Consider the following 20,005-nt stretch of genomic DNA (forward strand, 5'->3'; position numbering starts at 1 on the left):
GGGGTGTCTCACTCCGGGTGGGACCCCAGGCCAAGACCCTCTCCCCTTCCCCTTCACGATGAGTGAAAACCTGTGGCTTTTTGTGCGCCTTTCCCTCCCTCGTCAGGGCGGTTGCGTCAGCCTGGGGCCAGTGGGAGCTGATCAAGCCCTTTCTCCCCATTTTGCCTTCGCTGGGGAAGGTCGGCAAAGAGGGGGGGGGCGTTTCTTTGAACCCTCAAACTGCTAATGCACCCCTTTTGAAAAAAGCCACGCTGTCACTTAGTTCATCAAGGGCCTGATGGAAACTTCCAAGCATTTGCACCTGATGCCAATCCCTAGAGCCCTATAGAGAAGGGAGACCCTTCCCCACCTCAGTCTGCTTCTCCCCCCCTCACCCCCCCCTCTCGCCCCAGTGGAAAATGTCCAGGAAGCTGCTGGGCAACTTGGTCGTCCCAGCCCAGTCAACTAGCTTAGGTTTTGCCTGTGTGAGAAAACCAGACTGCCTCTGGAGTAAGGAAGGGGTGAGGGCTCCACAGAGCCCCCTCCCTGCCACCTGCCCTCTAGTGGCTGCACCCGGCTGGGGGCTACTGCATGGTGCCCCCTCAGGCCCACTTTTGGCTGCTCCCTCTGGGTGTCCTTGCCTACCCAGCGTTCCTCCCTTGTGCCTTTTCTCCCCTTCTCCCCTCATTCCAAGCCCTGTGGCCGCTCTGAGTCCCTCTGCCTTCCCTGCCTTAGGCTGGAGACCAAGGAAGGGATGGAGTCAAAGGTCCTGGGCCCACTTGCTTCGATCTCAGACCAGGACCCCCTTCTCTGTCCCAGACGCTTCTCAAACTGGGAGACCTGTGGGCACCTCTGAAAGGCTCTCCTGCAGCAGCATCCCTGCCTTGTAGCCCGTGGCCCAGGTGTGCCTTTTTGCCCTTCCCCTCCCCTTCCCCTCCCCTCCCCTTAATGTCCTACAAACTGACCCTGCTCCCAATCTCTCCCTTCTCTTCTGAGCCAGCAGAGTAACCTTACCCATCTATTTGTCCTTTCAGGTGCTCAAACCTGTCCTGACACCTGGAGGTCTGCATGAGGGGTGGCCACCGGAGGAGGGCGTCTCAGAGGTCGCAGGAGCTGAAGGGTCCAGTCAAGGGAGCTCTGGAGTCCCAGGTGAGTACAGATACCTCGGCCCACCGCCCCTTGGCCTAGGCAGGCCCAAGGGCCTCCACACACACTCCCCACTTGGCGATGAGACGCAGGGAAGCCAGGGATCCAACAGTGAGCACCATCCTCAATGGCGTAATCTTTGGCAAGGAAGGCACCCATCATAGGTGACATAAGGAAAGACACAGCACCCCCGGAGTCAGGCCCCCTTCCTGTCTTATCCCCATCGGGAGTTGGGCCTTTGTGTTTGGAGGCTCCCAAGTCCCCATTACGAAGTGGGGCAGGCCTCACTCAGTGGGGCTCACAGTTTGCTCTCCACTCCCCACTTTTGGGGCTATTTCAGGCCTCTCAGGGGCCCAGGAGAGGTGCAGAGTTGGGTCATTTGCTGAGTTCAGTTTCCCCAAGGAAACTGAATCTTTGAGTTATGTCTCCTTAACTGAAGTTCAGCATAGGAGAGATAGAAGTTTTAGGTTATGGATTTTTTTTTGAAGGGGAACACATTAAACTCGAAATACATTTACTTTTTCTCTTAACCTGCAAAGTCCTTTGCTACAGAGCTTTTGTTTAGCTGCCTTTCTGAGCTTCAGTGTCATATTAGATTCTTGTTGGGGAAGGTAGTCCGAAGCTTGGCGGGGAGTTTTGAAACCCCAGGGTTGTTAGATTTATGAGGAAGGGAGAAACTAAGCTACCTGGCTAATCCTTGGATGTTATGTGAGCAAAATGCAGGAAGCTATTAGCAATCTTTGAGGGAAACTTGAGGCACGTGGCATGGAAGGCCCCCAGATCATCACAAAACAGGCCTATTTGCTCTATTAATGAAATGACTGCTGCGTAGATTTTGTAAAATGTCTACATTTTGAGAGTGGAACTCAAATAATAAATAAATTGGCTTGAATCCTCCATAATCCCACCATAGAAAGTGGAGGTAAGGTCTTCAAATCATTGGCTGAGCCTATCTTTTAAAAAACCTCCCCTTTGAGCATAAGATTCTGAAGTTTTCATCATCTTAGAGCAATAGGGCTGCTGTTCATTCCAATAAATTAACATTCCTCCCTCTCCCCTTTAATTGCTATCTCAATTGCAAGAGAAATCTAAGAAAATAATATGGGGGGGGGGACTTTTGTGTTTTGTTTTGTTTTGTTCTAGCGGAAGGGTAACCTCTTCTGATCATGTTTGAAAAATCTGCCAATGGGTTAAACCTCAAACTTAGATATAATATGTAGTATGCCAAAGCTGAAAAGTGCTTCTGATGCTATCTAAATTGAAACCTTTGTTTTACAAATCAAACAACAGAGGTTCAGAGAGGTTAAGTGATTCCATCAAGGTCACACAGCTGGGGGGCTCTTTCTTCCTCATTAAACATTTTCTACCACTACCAAATAATACAGGTAATCCATAAACACAACCCAGAGTGTGGTAACAGATTCCCTTCCAAAATGACTTGCATTTACGATGGGGGGGGGGGGTTACTGAAAGGATCTTCTGCAAGTAATTAGCATTCTGGGGGTATCACTAGGTTAAGAAGAGCTCTCCTCCCTTGCTTCTGACATGTCCTAGACCTCAGAGTCTTCCTGTTGGCCTCAGTTTGCCGAGGGAGTTGTTAGCACAAGAAATTTGCTGTGTCACAGGATGCGTCCCTTGCTCTCTTTCAAAACCTCTCCTAGGAGCAGCTCTCTGAGGACTAGGCCCTCTCCCTAGCCCTCTCCTCTGGGTGGCAGTTTGAGTCTCGCCTTTCTTGTCTGCTGGGTTTGATTGTGAACTGTTTGGAGGGGAGGGAAGGCCTGCTTTGAATTCTCCAGGACTTCCTAATTACTTTACAAGCAACGAAGGCCCTCAAAAGGAGCTTTCAACCAAGCAGGCCTGCTCATGGGAAAGCTGCTTGGGCTGGCCAATTTTAAGCTTACGATTGACTGCCACCCCCTAGATCTAACTTCACTTATTTTAGCTTTACATATTTCCATCAACCACAGCCATTTCGATGCCATATTAATCACGTCCTCAGCACATAGGAATGTAGCCGTGCTGTGTGTGCTATCACAAACAAATTATCCTGGTGGCCTTTTCCATAGACCCTCCTGCTGTTCACTCCCCCACCTCCCCTTTGGGATATGCACTAGCTGGCAACTTCCAACTAGGAAATAAGATGCGTTTTTTCTGCTTAAAAAGAAATGGGTTGGGAAAAAGAAAATGAAATGGAGTGAAAGATACGATTAAGTTAAAAGGCAAAAAAACACCAACTGGCAGTGGAAAGAGTTAAAACAGCTAATCCTACTGGTCCTGACTACTTAGGCTCATGACCCTGAAGAAGCAGTTATATCCTTTCTAGGACTCAATTTCTCCATCTATAAAATTAGATGCGTTAGAGCTCAGACCCTTCAACCATCCATTTATTCAACAAACATTGAATGTTTTTTTTAAAAAAAAAAATTTATTGAGACCCTACTGTATATCGGGCCTTATTTTAGGCATTGGAGGTATAAGTAAATTTTTTTCCCTTTGATAACCTAATGAAACTATAGACCTTCTTCCCAGAACAGCAAAACAAGAAAAAAAACCCCACAGATATTTTACATACTATTCAGGGAGTTAATGACTTTCTTAGGCTCCACGAACCCCAATTTAACATTTTTTCATCTAGTTCAGTGGTTCTCAACCTTCCCAATGCCGCGACCCTTTAATACAGTTAGTTCCTCACGTTGTGGTGACCACCAATTTCAATGTTACAAATTGAACATAATTAAAGCATAGTGATTAATCACATAAACAATATGTAATATGTGTGTTTTCCGATGGTCTTAGGCAACCCCTGTGAGAGGGTCGTTCGATTCCTAAAGGGGTCGCGACCCACAGGTTGAGAACCGCTGATCTAGTTAATCCCTAAGGCCTGTATTTTACAATATTAAAGTTTGAAGCTTAGGTTGCATCTTCAAATCTTGATTTCTAGCTGTTCCTTTTTTTTTTCTTTCCTAGTAGCATTCTGTTGCATTTTCATCAAGCATTTTGCGCCCGCCCCCGCCCCCCCCGCCTTTTGAGAACAAATACTTAAAACTTAGTTCATACTTAGCAAATGGCTAGAATAAATGTTGAACAGAAAACGAGTAACTGAACGGCAAGGTGGGCCTCGAGCTGAGGGACAGAAGCAGATGAGAAATTTTAATGACCAAGCCAGCCTGGTTCTGCGTGTTCTTGGCAAAGTCCAGGGGAACTCACAGCTAGATGGGATGGGGATTCCTTGAGAAGGAAAGGAATGGTGCGTTTGTTGGATTGTTAGTCTGGTTGACTGGTCCAGACTGCTTCTACACAGCACAGCAAGGGGCTTTCTGGCAGGCACGTCGGTGAAGGAGAAGTTGGAAGTCGTTAAGCCCCAAATGGATATGGAGAGGTCACTGTGCAAAGGTGTCTTCCTAGTTCCCAGCCTTTCAGAGGCTCTTCCTTTCCTGCAGGGCCCTCAGAGTTCCTCCTGGCAACGCGAAAGGCCTCTGTCAGGGCAAAGGGCATTTACTGACTATAGCAAGGATCCATACGGACATAAACTTTATTTTCAGGGGGAGCTAGATGCTCGTATTCCGCACTCCCAGGGTGCACTGCCAGTGGAAGTCATAGCTGGGGGGTTACCCTGGAAGTGAAAGGCCCAGATTAGGATCTGCATTTGCAAAGATTTTGTAGTAGATGGTGGGAGGACAGGGTGAAGTGTGTGTATTCCTACTGAAGCAGGAAAGCAGCAGATTGCTGCTGCTGAGCCTCAAGTATAGAAAATCCATCCAAGTACAACTGGTTCTTTGTTTCCTCAATTTCCTCCTCTGTAAAATGGGGATAATGACAGCAACCATAAGGTTCTGGTGAGGATTAAGTGAGATTATACATAGATAGTGCTTTATGCCTCATCAGTGCTCATAAATGTTAGTTATTGTCATTATCATCACTATTATTATTATTATTATTATTATTACTAGTGTGCTTTTTTTCCTGCTTGATACTTATAGCAAGGTTTATACAAGGTTTAGATCACAGAATCAACAGTCATAGGGCCAGAGTTATTCCCTGCATGACAGATAAAAGATAATCTTTTCTGGAAGCATCTGTCCATTTGCTCCCTGGAAGCATCTGTCCATTTGCTCCGTAGTCTGCCAGTACCCAGGATTACCCGGCTAGAGCAAATCAGAAGAGCTGAGGGGAAAATCTTTTTCTCTCCTTTATGCATCCCTACACAAAGATGATCTCTTTGTAGTTTTATTTCCCTGTAATTCCTTTCTTTTAAGTTACTTTAAAAATCTGTTGAATTTAATCACAATTGTTTTTGCAAATCACTCTATACTTTTTTTTTTTTAAGTTTTGATTAGGGGGAAAAAGCAGTACGCCTAGGATACTTGCCATTTACTTTTTACTTTCAGCTTATATCCTAAATGTTCAGAGCTTAAGTGACTCCTTCCAAGGAGAGAATAAAGGAAAAATAGAAGGGCAAGAATAGATAACACTATTTGCTGTCATAAATGATATTTTCTTTTTCCTTTTCCTACATCCAGGGAGGGGCAAAAGTAGGTTTACATTGTGAGTATGTGAAATACAGACTTTATTCTTGTATTATTATTTATTAATGATTGTATTATTTTCCATATAAACAATTGTAAACCTACTTTTGCCCCACCCATATTTTACCTTTGTTTTTTCCTTTTTCAATTCATTTTTCATGCACGGGCTTATCAATCTTTTTGTCTTCTCTTACCCTCCCCAAAACAATCTTAACTCTCTTCTCTTTGATGCCCTTAACTTGTCCTATCAGGCATTTCTTTTGTCTTGGCTGCAAATTGCAGGGGTGGTCATGGGCAGAATCTGATGTGGTCTCTATGTTTTCTGGGTAGCACTAGGAAAAAAAGAGCCAGGGCCACACTTGTACCCTCGAACCTGTCTAGCACGTTCAAAGACATTTTAAAGGGAAAGGAAAATATGGTTTTCTGTTTTTGTTTATTTATTTTATTTAATTTTTATTGAGACTGGAGCCTTCTGCACAGACTTTTTAATCCAGAGCCTATCCGTTGCTTCTATTCAGTGACTTCTCTTTCTTTAAAACAATAATTTAAAAAAACACACAATAGGAAGCTCAAGAACATTTCAAATGCAATCTATAAAGTGGCCCTTTGCTATCTCTTCTTTGTAGCCTTTTAAGGGGGGGATAAAAGCGGCACAATTTGAGGAAGCAGGAACACCTAATGGCTGAGAAAGCCAGTGAGACCTCGTTTTACTCCCCAGTCCTGCTCTTTTCAGCTGCTTACCCTTGAGCAAATTCTTTCTCTGAATCAGTCTCCTCACCTGTAAAATGGGGATATTCAAGGACCTGTTTCATAAGGCTGTTGGGAAGATGAAATGAGATGTCAGTAAACTGCTTCCGATATGTAGAATGGACTCACTGATATGAACTGTTATTAGTAAGACAGGTCCCTACAGACCCAGGACTAGAGATAGCCCTGGATGAGTTGGGAGAGTTGAAAATAGGAATAAGGAAGCAGAAGGGTTAAGTCACGAGGAGTCAGAAGGTCAAAGATGAATCTAAAATCAAGGAGTGTCTGGATCATACCACGATTTTCCAGATGTTATGAATTGGTCAGAGAACTGGTCTGGAGCTGAACAAATACGTAGTGAGAACATGAGGGAGTTTGCTCAGGGCTGGTCCTTCAAACTGTAATTATTTACATATACTGCATTGATCCCTTAATATCTCAACAAGCAAATTAACCCTGTAAGGGAGTCAAAAGCCCAGGGTCAAATTGTCTTTAAGGCCAGATCTTAGATTAGTAGAAAAAAAAATCAAATACATTTTTTTTTTTGAATTTGTGGCAAGAGCACTGGGTTGGGGATAAGAAAAAGAGCATAAAACCTACTTGCTAGAGGTGGGGGTTCTATGAACCAAAGTGAATTGTCCAGAAAATTCTTTTCTTTCTCAGCCGATTGAAGGGCAATGAGCAAATGGGCAGCCTATAAATTAATTAAAAAGGAAGAGTGAATCAGATATAACCTCCAAACTTTATCCTTTAGATTTCCACCTTCTGGGCATTAACACCACGTTTAATGAAGTAATATTTACATAAAAGAGGACGACAGTTTCCCCTTAGTGAATTTCCTTATGCCTAACTGTCTTTTTAAATTTTAACATATATGTATATGCTTAAGGGAGCACAGAAGCTGTCATTTATAATACAATTTCAAAAAGAAAGAAAATTTTTTTATTGATAGCTTCCAGAGTTAAATTTTGCTAATGAACATGTCAAAGAATTAAAATGAAAATATTAAGGAAAAAAAACATTTTAGTCAGTAACACTAATCTAGTATTTTATGTATTTGCAGACGTATAAAACCTCCAATTCATAGATATTTCCCTTTTAGGAAGTTTATCCAGAAAAATAACAAAAAACCCTGTTTCATAAGAAATATTTGCATTTCAATACAAAGCAATCATGAAAACAGTTGATATCTCCTTAAATAACAAACAAATACTTTAAAAATACAGATATAAGCTTCTTCTTTTAGGATGAGCTTTTACTTTTGAATTTAATTTTCATGATGATTTAGAATTCTGAGCAAAGGGAAATCTTTTTATTTTTTTTAAGGGAGAACCTTTCAAAATAAACTATACATTTTTTTATGATTGAAAATCTTCTTTCTCAGTGAACTACCCCTTAGCTACTCTGAGATTTAACATGAAATTTTGTTTCTTCTTTTGTTTGTTTTCTGTAGCGTCTACAACACTAAAGATAATTTATCCCAGTAAATATTATCAGTTAACCAAAGTTCAATAGCTAAGATATTTTGTTTATTAATATAAAATATTAATGTTTATGTGGCACAAAATAAATACAACTTCCTACAGAGATATGTAATTTCATTAATATGGTTATTTTTGGGAGATATGCTGCTTTCTTCTACTATTCATAATTCCTTTCTTAATTTGAAAATAATGTAGTTATAAATATAATTTTTAGTCAAAATATCTTTCCAGATACAATTTTAAACGAAGAGCACTTTTTTTTTTACTAATATAAATTTTAGGAGTTTATGTTTTAGTACTCAGCTCATTTCCTATCTCTTTTCTTTCTGTATATGCTGCAAGAATTATAAATTTTTAGACGTTATTATAACACATCAAAATAGATTGTTTTATTTTTAGTAGTCATACTTATAAAAAGTTAATTATACATACATTAATAGGAACTGTTATTTATTTACTGTTTGCTTTTTGGCAAAAAGTATTTTTGTTGTGTTGTTTTCAGTGTAGGAGAACCTTAAATAAGTTAAAGTAGTAGGTTCTGACAGTTGCTTCAGGAGTCATATTAGAGAATAATGAAATGGAATTTAGGGAAATCCCCAGGAATTATTATAATTCAAAAAATCATATATCCAAAAAAATATGAAAACCCAGGTTACAGAATTGCTCTAAATTATATTTTTTCAAGATTTCACAAATCGTTGTTTCTCATACCTTGCATCATGCCCACCAACCTGTTGCATTTAAATGTACTATGTCTGCCATAGAAAAGAGAATATGAAACATGAGGTGATTAAGATAGATGTCCATATATACAAGTTTTTTCATTCTTCCTGCTGCCTGCTAATATGCAACCTTATAGGGGAGGGGGGAGGTTTATAGAGCTATCTTACATTAAATGGAGGTTTTTATGGTATTTAGAAAGGGAGGTTGATGCTTGTGAATTCTCCTTTCTCTTCAAGGGGGTCAGAATTATATTTTTGATGTCATGTGCTCTTGGAGGCTAATATATATTTATTGAAAGTAGGGAAGGGAGGCTGTGATCTTAAAAGATCCTGAAAGGATGAGGGAGAACTATGACACTAGTTAGAAAGGGACTAGGAGGGGACAGGGTAAAGAGAGCGAAAGGGAGTTTATTCTAACACCTTAGCTGAGTGATGTCATCAAAACCCTGAAGTTGCATACTGGACATCCGTCCACATGTTGGTAATTTCATTATGGTTATCTTTTTGTGCACACATGCACATATGCACGCTTCTCACCTAGGAGGTAGAAGTTAACCATTTGTATCTGAAGGTATCCTAATGTTAAGACATAGTCATGCTGGCTGACTAGTATGCTAGAAGATATGAATTATTCTGAGTTTCATTTAAAATTAAAGTGGAGTCTACCACATAAATAAGCTAAATATTGACATTATTTTTGACATAGGGTAGTGTTTTGTTTTGTTTTCAAAAGTAGGTTACTCTCAAGTCTGAAATAAACCTAGCACCCTTTTGTCTCCTTAAAAAGACTGACATGGACCTGTGCAGTTATCAGTGCCTGACTCCCAAACCAGACATCTTTCAAAAAAATCTTAATCTCCATCCTTGAATATAGGGAAATCCCAATAATGATATAGACAAGGCACTGTCTGGAATGCTTTAGCATCAGAATCATGTAAAAAAAAATGACAATTGTCAAATTTCTAAATCCTGTGAAAAGAAAAAGAGCACTGATTTCATTTTCTCTTTGTAAGCTACCTTGAGATCTTTAGCAGGAAAGCAATAGGTAATATAATTCGAACCTCCTTGTTACTATACTGTCATTATTACTTTGTCATTAAAACATTGCTAATGAGCAAAAAGAAAATAATATGTATATAGTAGGATAATTAAAGAAATAAAAAGGGAAAAAGAAAAAAGTAAAGAAAAAATCCTGACCCCAGGAAATTAAATTTAGAGGACTATTTGAGGTAGATTTAAACATATAATATAAATATCAAATGACATTTTTCTCTGTGCCAGTCTGCAGGAGCACATATACATAAACTCAAAATTTGTACACAAGAGGTATTTTGTAAATTGATATGTCAAGCTTATTTAAAACTTCACTGCTGTTAAATTTGCCCATTATATTTTGGTAAATATAGAAATCAGTATTCTCTGAAAGAGATTTCTTTTTTTCCAAGCTAGAATCAGTATTGAAAGGGAGAAAGGTCAGTTTCTCCTTTACCCTGATAATTGGATTAAGGGATTTCTGAATCATAAAGATAGTCAAAATTTTTAAATCTTAATTATTCCATAATGATACAATCCCTGATAAAGTAGTAATCATTTTTAAATACCCTGAATTAAAAAAAAATACAACTTGAGGAAAGGAACTTTCAGGGGGAAAAAATGCTAGCAATATATACAAAACCAAACAAGAAGGTTGAACCTATTTTATTAATATATTGAAAATATAGATTTGGGGGGAATGTTGTTTTGGGGGGAAATCTGCAGTAAATAAAATACTTTTGAAAGGCATTCATTATAGTGGGAAAAAACTTTTAAAAAAGGATACGAAAATGTATGAGGAAATTGATCTTAAAAATATTTCATTGATTTTTTTTTTTTTGCCCCAAATTCTATTAACTGATTTGGTTTTCTTTTCCCTTTTAAAAATATTGTGTTGATTTCACAGCCTTGGTCTCTAAACTGTGCCCCTCTTTGTAGACTGGCTTGGTTTGGCCTTCTCAGAGCTGAAGAACTGACTGTATTTAGCCAGAAGGTCCCTGCATCTCCCCTGTTTTCACTAAAAATATATTATACTGGGGAATATACATTAGTCCTTGTTTCTCTTTTCCCTTTTCTTTCTGGATATTTTTTTTCTTCTTCAGAATTTCACATCATACCAGCCCCACTGTCCCCAAAAGTACCCAATCAAAAAAAAAAAATTTCTTGGTCTCCTTTTTTTTCTTTACTTTTTTCCCCCCTGCAGAATAAATAGCTTTTACTTACAGCAAATGAGTAGTCTTTCTATAATCAGGGACATTTTTATTGGGACCACTATGGCATTTCTACATTTGAGATCCATTATTATACAGCCCTGGGTAAAACAATCGTAGTGGGAATATCAGAACTGCACAAAGTAAATATTTGATATAAACAAAGGTGTGAGTTTGACCCTGACCCTAGCAGCCAAAGAGCCTGTTTATTAGTGGCTTTCGCTGACAGGGGAGGGGACAAAGGATTTCGGGTACCCCTGGGAGGCAGAGATCCATGGTAGGCCCCACCAAAATCAAGCCAAACGTTCTCAAAGGTTATGTTGCTTTTCGTATATGCACAGGCTTTATCTATAAACTGCATCTTTTCACCCTGCCTGAGGGGAGGTGTATAGTCCAGTCTAGTTGATGGTTTTGAAAACAATAGTTGAATTCAGATCAACTGGTTATTAAGCAGTGAGTGAGGTGCTTTCATTGATTATCTGACAAAAATCAATTGTTACCTTCTTCCTCTGCCCCTGCAGACGTTGAGGCAAACACTGTTGATTTACTTATGCATGTAGTCAACACGCTCCTTCTGGATGATTAGTCAGATGTTAGATGTAAATGAAGAGAACTTACTTGTTAACGTTGTTTATTGAACTCTATTGGTCTGTGGATTTTTTTTTTTTTAATGAGATTCTTCATTGTAAGATTAACGTATTTAAAATGAACCCTTATTGGTTTCCCAGTAACAATGACAACAGCAAAGGTAACCCCTCGTGGGGAGTATCCAAGCGATGTTTTTCCCATTTAGGTATCCATTTGGATAAATTTTAAAATTCCTTGAAAATATACTTTTATGGATTGATAGCTTTCCCACTGTCTCCCAGATGCACCACAGAGAAAACATTCACAGATCTATTGCCCTCTCTACATAATGTCCCATTTATTTTTTGGTGTTTACAGATTGGCCTGAAGAATAAGTCAATTTCCAAAGCATTCAGTATAGGCTTATTCAACACTGAATTTTAGGATTTTATGGAACTGAAGGACCCTTGAGATCATGCAGCCCAAATTCCCCAAACTCCCCATTTTATAGTACAAGTTAAAACTGAGACAGAGTGAGGGGTACCATTCTGGTTAAAGTCCACAGACAATTAGTGATGGAATTAGAACCATGAGTCTGATGAGGTCTGGTTCTGGGCAGAATAGAGATGAGATTTTCAGAGTTCCTAGGCGAGGCAAAGAAAAATAAGCATAAGGGGGGGAAAAAAGATGTTCTTTTCTGGCTAGGGCATTTTTCTAACACAAACTTATCAAAGACTAAATATTTGTCACCCTTTCTCTAGGCCAGGAGTGCGGAATGTCCGCCCCACGGGCCATATAAGGCCCGCAAAATCATTTGGCCTGGCCCTGCCAAGGCATTCGGGGTGACTTAATTAAATGTTTGACCAAATATAGCAGGCTAATTTTTAAGTTGAAAATTTCGTATGACCCCTGGATGATGTCATAAATATCCAAATGGCCCTTGGCAGAAAAAGGTTCCCCACCCCTGCTCCAGGCCATCCAACAGAGTTGATTAGTCCCACCCTTTTTCTCAGTTCTTCCAAGTCCCCTAACGGAGACATAGTGATCTTTTTGTAGAGTAACACAACCAGCATTTATGAACACCTGAAATGTGTGAGCACGCTACTGCACGTTAGCAACAGGATACATGAGATGATGGCCTTGAAAGTGCATGGCACCCACAGTAGATGTTCAATAAACGTTCATTCGCTTCCCACCTATAAGGCCAGATGTCAATCAAGACAGATTAAACAGCGTCTAATACAAGGCAAAAATGAATGAAGTCCAAGTAAGGTCAAAACAAATTGCTATGGCACCGACAGGAAGGGAGGCTAATTCTGATGGGAGTTCAGGGGGGTAGGGAGCATGGGAGCCATGTGCCTGGTAAGATGAGTAGGATTTTGATTGAAAGATCATGAGTAAAGGCATGTCTGGCAGGGGGAACGTCATAATAAAGGTCTGGAGTGGTGGTTGCATGGTGTGATCTGGAAATGTCAGATAATCTTTTAGATCACTGAGTGATGGCAATGATGAAGAGGAAAAGAAAACTACAAAGATAGGGGTCAGATTGTAGAGGAAGTTGAATGCAAAGGACATTGTACTAAATTTTAAAGGTATTACAGAGCCACTGAATGCTTTCGGCTAGGGGTTGATCTGTAGTTGAGAGTGGTTGGGAAGAGCAAGAAAATGGAAACCAAGTCTGCTCAAATTAGTTCTGATCATTAGGGAAGACCTGATTTTTTGGTGTTGCTTCAAATGAAGACAAGACATTGTGATGGTGCTTGATAGAAACTCAATTAGAGTGTCACCATTAATGTGATTAAGAGCCTGGTGGTCTGAGTAGTTACATGGGCCTTAGTTAGGCTTCCCTGTAGAATTCAGGGCTTCTAGTACCAGTCAACGCGCTCCAAGAAGCAGCCAAGTTACTGGGCATCCTTCTCTGTGTGTGTATCCCTCCTGGGAGGAAAGGGTTCATGAACGTGGGTGAGAGGACCATGTCTAAATAGCCAGTATCTTCACCCAGAGTTTTATGTTATACTAGAGGCCCAGCGCATGCGTGGGGAGGATCTCTAGGCCTAGCCCGTGATCAGAGCCATCTTAGGCCCACTTGCCAGTCCCCAGTCCTGCCCCACCATCACCACCCACCCGGTTCCCCTCGCCAGTCCCTAGTCCTACCCCACCGTCACTCGCCGGTTCACCATCGGGCGATCGGAGCCTGTGGGCAGGGGTGGAGGGGTGGGTGGGAAGGGACTGAGAGGTGGTCAGTGCATCTCATAGTGACTGGTTGAGCAGTCGTTCTGATCATTATGCCATTATGGTCGCTGGGCTCTTATTATATAGGATGCTCCGGGGTCACTGATGTTGCTTTTGAACTGCGTCTGCAGATTAGGCGTCACCTCCTCCCTCAGTATCCTCCCTCTAAAAGAGGATCGGTTTCTTGAGCTGGGCTCTTTTTCCCTCGAAACCTGGTCTCTGTGAAGTTGATTCGCTCGGTTCGCATCCCCTTTTCTGCTCATGCCAGCCCATGCCATTTGGAAAAGTGTCTTTTCTGTGGGAACCAGATCTTTATTCTAGTTCACCCCCCACCCCTGCAGCTCTCTTCCCTTCTTGCACCCTGTGCCCACCTATTTTCTTCTGCTGCTCCTTAGTACTCACATCATTGTCCCCAAGCCCTTTCCTCCCAGTACTCTTGGCTTTAACAACCCTTCCTCTTGAATGTTTTAAATTTATGGATTTGAGAAACAGAGAGCGAGAGTGAGAGCAAGAGAGAGAGAGAGAGAGAGAGACTGATTTGTTGTTCCACTTATTTATGCATTCAGTGGTTGTTCCTTATATGTGCTCTGACATAACCTGGGCGATCAGGATGATGCTCCAACCAACTGAGCTACCAGGCCATGGGAACTGCCTTCCTTTTGAAACTTTTCTCATACATACATCTCAGGTCTCTGCTCTGATGTCCATGTACTATGCCTTCAGGGTGAGGTGTGACAACTTAGGCAAGGGTAACCCCTTCTAGGTGTGCAGACAACACTCAGACAGACCTCAGAACAATGTAGGCGAGTAGGCCGTCCGTGTGTGTGTGTGTGTGTGTGTGTGTGTGTGTGTGTGTGTACAGGTGGTATAGTTATCTAGGAGGTATATGGGTCTGATTTCTAATATCACTTTAGATAATATCATGGTTTATGAATTAAATGGATTTTTTGTTAGTAAATAGCACATATAATCTTTTATTTTTATATTATTTCTTTGCTCACCTATACATCTATCCACTAATTTTCATATGTGGATATCTGGATAAAAATTACTTGTAAGGCTGTTTGCTTAATGGTAATGATGGCTATTTCTAGATAGTGGGACTTAGTGTGATTTTCTAAAAGCTTTCTTTTCGATGCCTTTATGCACTGCTTAAATTCTTAATAGGAAATCAGAATACCAGAGTGGGATGAATGTTGGCTCAGATCACAGCAGCCTATGTGTCCCTGAGTACTTCATCTTTTTCCTTTTCTGTTTGCTTTTTACCATATAACAGAAGAAGAGATTTTATTTTTTCACATGGACAACACGTTTGTTTATTTGATTAAACAAAAATAAAGTAAGCTGCATAGGGATAGTTTTAAAGCCCAAAGAGACACCAACTTTGTCTTCAGGCTGCAGTAGCTGGTGCAGCATCTCCTTGCGCCCTTCTCCGGCCTTCTCGATGGACCACAGGACACATTCAGAAGCCCATTAGGAAATACAGGAGTTTTTGCACACCTTTCCATCGGCTCTTCACCTGCTCATTGCCTGTTGTGCCTGCGGCCAGCATAACATTTAAGATTTAAAAAATAAAAATCCACAGGGGGAGGAGGGAAACCCATCCCAAACAAAAACCCACTTTAACGGTTGGAGAGAAAACCTTTGCTTCCCCATTCTCCACTTAACTGATGAGGCCTGCTCCACCACCATGCCCATTTCAAACAGTGTCCAGAGGCGGTCAGCACCCCAGATGGATTTTGTGGCCCGGAGAGTTATTCTGGGTGTGCATATTCCTTACCTCATGTCTGCTTTGGATATTTCAAAAAAACAAAATAAAATACTAAGCCTGACATCAGGCAACATGCCCATGTTATTTTCTCCAATTCTGCATTTACATTTCTCACAAAAATAATAAAAATAAAAACTGAGTCCTGTTCTACACTTTAAAAATTAAAGCGTTTTTCTGATCAGGCATGACAGCTAATGGACAGTATTAAATAAGATTCATAAAAAAAAATACAACCTAACAAAATGCTAGTTAAAAACAACATCCCTTACTCACCCACCCTCTCACCTGCATTGACTCAGAGAAGACTTTAAACACCCCATCCAGCATTCCAAACCTGATTATAACTTATTTCTTTACCAAAAAATCATTTGTTTTTGCTTTTGAAGAGAGCTTAAACTTAAAAAAAATAATTTGTGATTTAAAAAATTTCATAAGCACAGAAGAATAGAACAGTGGATGGATGGATGGATGGTGGATGGATGGAGATAGACACTCAAGATACCATTACGTACAAAATGAGATCATACTGCTACTTTTAAACAAAACTAATACATGTTGTTTTGTTTAACTCTAAGAGAAGAAACAGAAATTGAAGGAATTATTAACTTCAAAAAACATTTCTTTATTAAGAGAAATGTCATTTCTTAAAATATCCCTTCTATGTTAAGAAGATGGATGGATGGAGATAGACACTCAAGATATCATTATGTACAAAATGAGATCATACTGCTACTTTTAAACAAAACTAATACATGTTGTTTTGTTTAACTCTAAGAGAAGAAACAGAAATTGAAGGAATTATTAACTTCAAAAAACATTTCTTTATTAAGAGAAATGTCATTTCTTAAAATATCCCTTCTATGTTAAGAAGAGATTATGAAGTACCTTACCAGGTTGTAGGCATATTTTTTACCCTAAAAATTTTAGGCAGTATTGATTTATTCCCTGCCATGTAAGCACTCTTTTTATTCCTCCCGCTACTTCTCCCTTATTTTGATTTTTATTGTTATATCACTTACATTATTTTGTTATTGTTATTTAGCTATATTATTATTTGTACATGATCAAGTTTTGTATTATTTCTGTACCCATAACTCATAGCTATTGTCAAATATGTGTTTTTTTATTATACATATATTTTTAACCACAGCTTCTCTTTCCTTGAATTCTTTATTTTGATTTATTGTTTAATTGGCTGGATTTCATTGTAAACACTTTTTCTTCTGAATAATTCATTGGTACTGTTTCATTGAGTTCTTTAATATGTTGCCTTTACATTTGAATAAGCATACTATTCCTGGGTCACACTTTATTTCTAAAGAACTATGTGTTTATTTCTCCATACTTTCTGGCATTGAATATTATTGTGAAGAAGCCTGTCAGCATGATTATTTCCCATTGTAGGTGATTTACATTTTCTGACTGAATGTTTTAAAAGTTGTTTTTTAAAATCCTTGATGTTATGTTTTTGCATTGTGAGTTTTACATTCAGTTTTTCTAGAACCCAGCATGTGCTTTTCAGATGTGGTTCTACCTGGCTTAATATTATTAGCTGTAAGACCTTATCAAGTTGTTTAATTTCCGTAGACCTCAGTTTATTTACCTGTGAAATGTAAATAATTATCTCTACCTCATAGAATCATTGAGATAACCGGATATAACATATGTGAAGTGTGTAGAACAGTGTCTGACACATAACAGGCCGTATTTTAAAGGTTGCTATTTTTTTAGGGAAATTTTCTTGTGTTAGGTCTTTCCATACTTTTTCCTGTTTTACCTGATGAATTTGCATTATTATTATTATTGTTATTATTATTATTATTTTATCCTCCATGTCTATTGGCTTCTCTGTGATATGCTTGCTCTCCCTGACATGCCTTGTCTTTTCAGTTTGGGTAACTGATTATTTGAATCCTTTCTTCTGTAAATATAGTTTATTTTTAGCTGTGTGTATTCTGTTCTTTTGTATTTTTATTTATCTGTGTGTTTTTTTTAATGCTATTGTTTTGGTATCCATTGTTTCCTTAGATCTGCTATTTCTTTTTCCATCTCTTATGAACCCATGTTTTTAATTAATTTTAATTTAAATGCACAGATGAAGGATTTTTCTTCTTGTTCTTGTGCTATATTTTCTTGGCTGGCTATTTGTGTGTCTTTTGCATGCTGTGTGTGTGTGTGCATGTATGTGTGTGTCTCATATATACTTGCATTGGTGCCATTCCATTTCTTTTTTTGAAATTGATATAATTGACATATACCATTATATTAGTTTTATATACTTATTTTATGCTGTATATTATTTCTTTTTATCTTGCACATATATATCCACATTATATTTTCTATCTATTTATTCTTATAGTGTTAGTGATGTCTTGACTATCATCTCACAGTATCATTTGTTTTTCCTTAGGGTCCTACCCTTTAAGAGCCATGCAGATTTTTCTATAGCCTGAGAACAAAGAGGCAGGGAGGACTCCCCTGAGGCAGACTTTGTTAGATAAGCTTAGGCCAGTGGTTCTCAACCTGTGGGTTATGACCCCTTTGGCGGTCGAATGACCCTTTCACAGGGGTCGCCTAAGACCATCCTGCATATCAGATATTTACATTACGATGCATAACAGTAGCAACATTACAGTTATGAAGTAGCAACAAAAATAATTTTATGGTTGGGTCACAACATGAGGAACTGTATTTAAAGGGCCAGAAGGTTGAGAACCCTGGCTTAGGCTCTGCTCCCCCATCGTTTTGTTAGTTGTCCTGTACCAGAGTTCACACCATCTGGGTTGGGAAGTGGATCTCCTGTGGATGGCTAGCGACCCTCTCTGTGTCCACTCACGACCTAGCTCTGGAGCTCCCTTTGCCAGAGGCAGCCTCCTGTCTCCTTCCTCTGCTGCTCTCAGACAGCTGTTTGCAGCTGCTTCCCCTGCTCCCCAGTGAAGAAGAAAAACACTAGGATGGCCTCAGTTTGCTTCTCTCCAGGTTTGGAATTTTAAGTGAGAATTCTCATGACTGGCTGGACTGATCACTGGGACGTTTGAGAAGTCAGGATGCAGTTGGGAGACTCGCCATTTTGTGGTCCAACTCCACCCCCAAATTGATGTATGTTTTTTAGCCAGGACTTTCTGAGCCTTTACTTATAGTATTGGCTTTGCCCCTGGCTTTGTAGATACTAGAGAGCGATGTTGTTATTCCATTAAGTACTGGGGAAGGGATTGCAGTGAGGCTCTTCCTCTAGCCCCGGGTCTTTCTCTGGGCTTCACTTGTGTCTGTCTTGCTTCAGTCACTCAGGAATACTGGGGTGGGCAAAAGTAGGTTTACAGTTGTTCGTATGGAAAATAATACAAGAATAAACTCTGTATTTATTGTACTCACAGCTATAAACCCACTTTTGGTAACCCCTGTATTGAGGAGCTGATAGCACATTTTAAAAACTTTGATGGAATTATATTTAGTCACAAAATTAATACACGTTCGTTGTAACCAATTCAATATAAAAGCATGTATACATACAAAGTTCATGGTTGCCATCCAGCAAGGGCCCCATTTCCATTTTTGTGAGGTAACATCTTGGGTGGGAGTTAATGTCTTTAAAAACACAAGAACCCTTTAGAACAGTGGTTCTCAACTTTCTTAATGCCGCGACCCTTTAATACAGTTCCTCATGTTGTGGTGACCCCCAACCATCAAATTATTTTCGTTGCTACTTCATAACTGTAATTTTGCTACTGTTATGAATCATCATGTAAATATCTGATATGCAGGATGTATTTTCATTGTTACAAATTGAACATAACGAAATCATAGTGATTAATCATAAAAACAATATGTAATTATATATGTGTTTTCTGATGGTCTTAGGCGACCCCTGTGAAAGGATCGTTTGACCCCCAAAGGAGTCGCGACCCACAGGTTGAGAACCACTGCTTTAGAATCAAGGTATAGCGTGAATCCATTGCACCAATAATGTGTACACACAAATCTGGTTCTTTTGCACAACTGGCTAATTTGGTCGGATGTTCCCAGGGTGGTCTTGGGACATAATAACATGAGGAAGATAGTAAGCTCCCTGAGAGCAGGGATTTAGGTTCTCCCCATCCTCCCCACCCCAACACACACTACTTACTATATCCTCAGTGCCTGCAGCAGTACCTGGCACATAATAATACTTTGTACATTTTTGTTTAATAAATAAACAAATGAATGAATAACAGGCCTCCGGTGTTTTTGTTTTGAAAAGCATTTACACCATTGTCATTGGCAGCTCAGGTTTAGCAGTAACAGGCTCATGCTGATGACTAGGCCTTCAGAAAGATAAAGTGTTGATCCTCTGAAGATGAGAGGAACGTATGCACATTTTTTTTTAGCTCATCAACATTTCTTTTTTTTAAATTGCAATATGATTGACTTATAATATTATATTAGTTTCAGGTGTACAACATGATTGTGAAATGATTACCACAGTAACCTTCATCATTACACATAGTTACACTTTTTGAGTGTGATGAGCACTTTTAAGATCTACTCTCCTAACAACTTCCAATACACTATTATTAACTACTAGAGGCCCGGTGCACAAAAATTTGTGCAG

The 20,005-nt window shown here is 39.6% G+C and overlaps 1 long non-coding RNA gene across 1 annotated transcript in view; it reads left to right on the plus strand.

Moving 5' to 3' along the window:
• Nucleotides 1-20,005, plus strand: part of LOC102766562 — a 46,782-nt gene that overhangs the window by 4,109 nt on the left and 22,668 nt on the right. The window contains exon 2 of the long non-coding RNA XR_001515260.1: nt 1,014-1,128. This is a non-coding gene — a long non-coding RNA (uncharacterized LOC102766562). The remainder of the gene's footprint in view (nt 1-1,013; nt 1,129-20,005) is intronic.

Source organism: Myotis davidii, unplaced genomic scaffold (genome assembly GCF_000327345.1).
Source record: "Myotis davidii unplaced genomic scaffold, ASM32734v1 scaffold265, whole genome shotgun sequence".
Classification (NCBI taxonomy): domain Eukaryota; kingdom Metazoa; phylum Chordata; class Mammalia; order Chiroptera; family Vespertilionidae; genus Myotis; species Myotis davidii.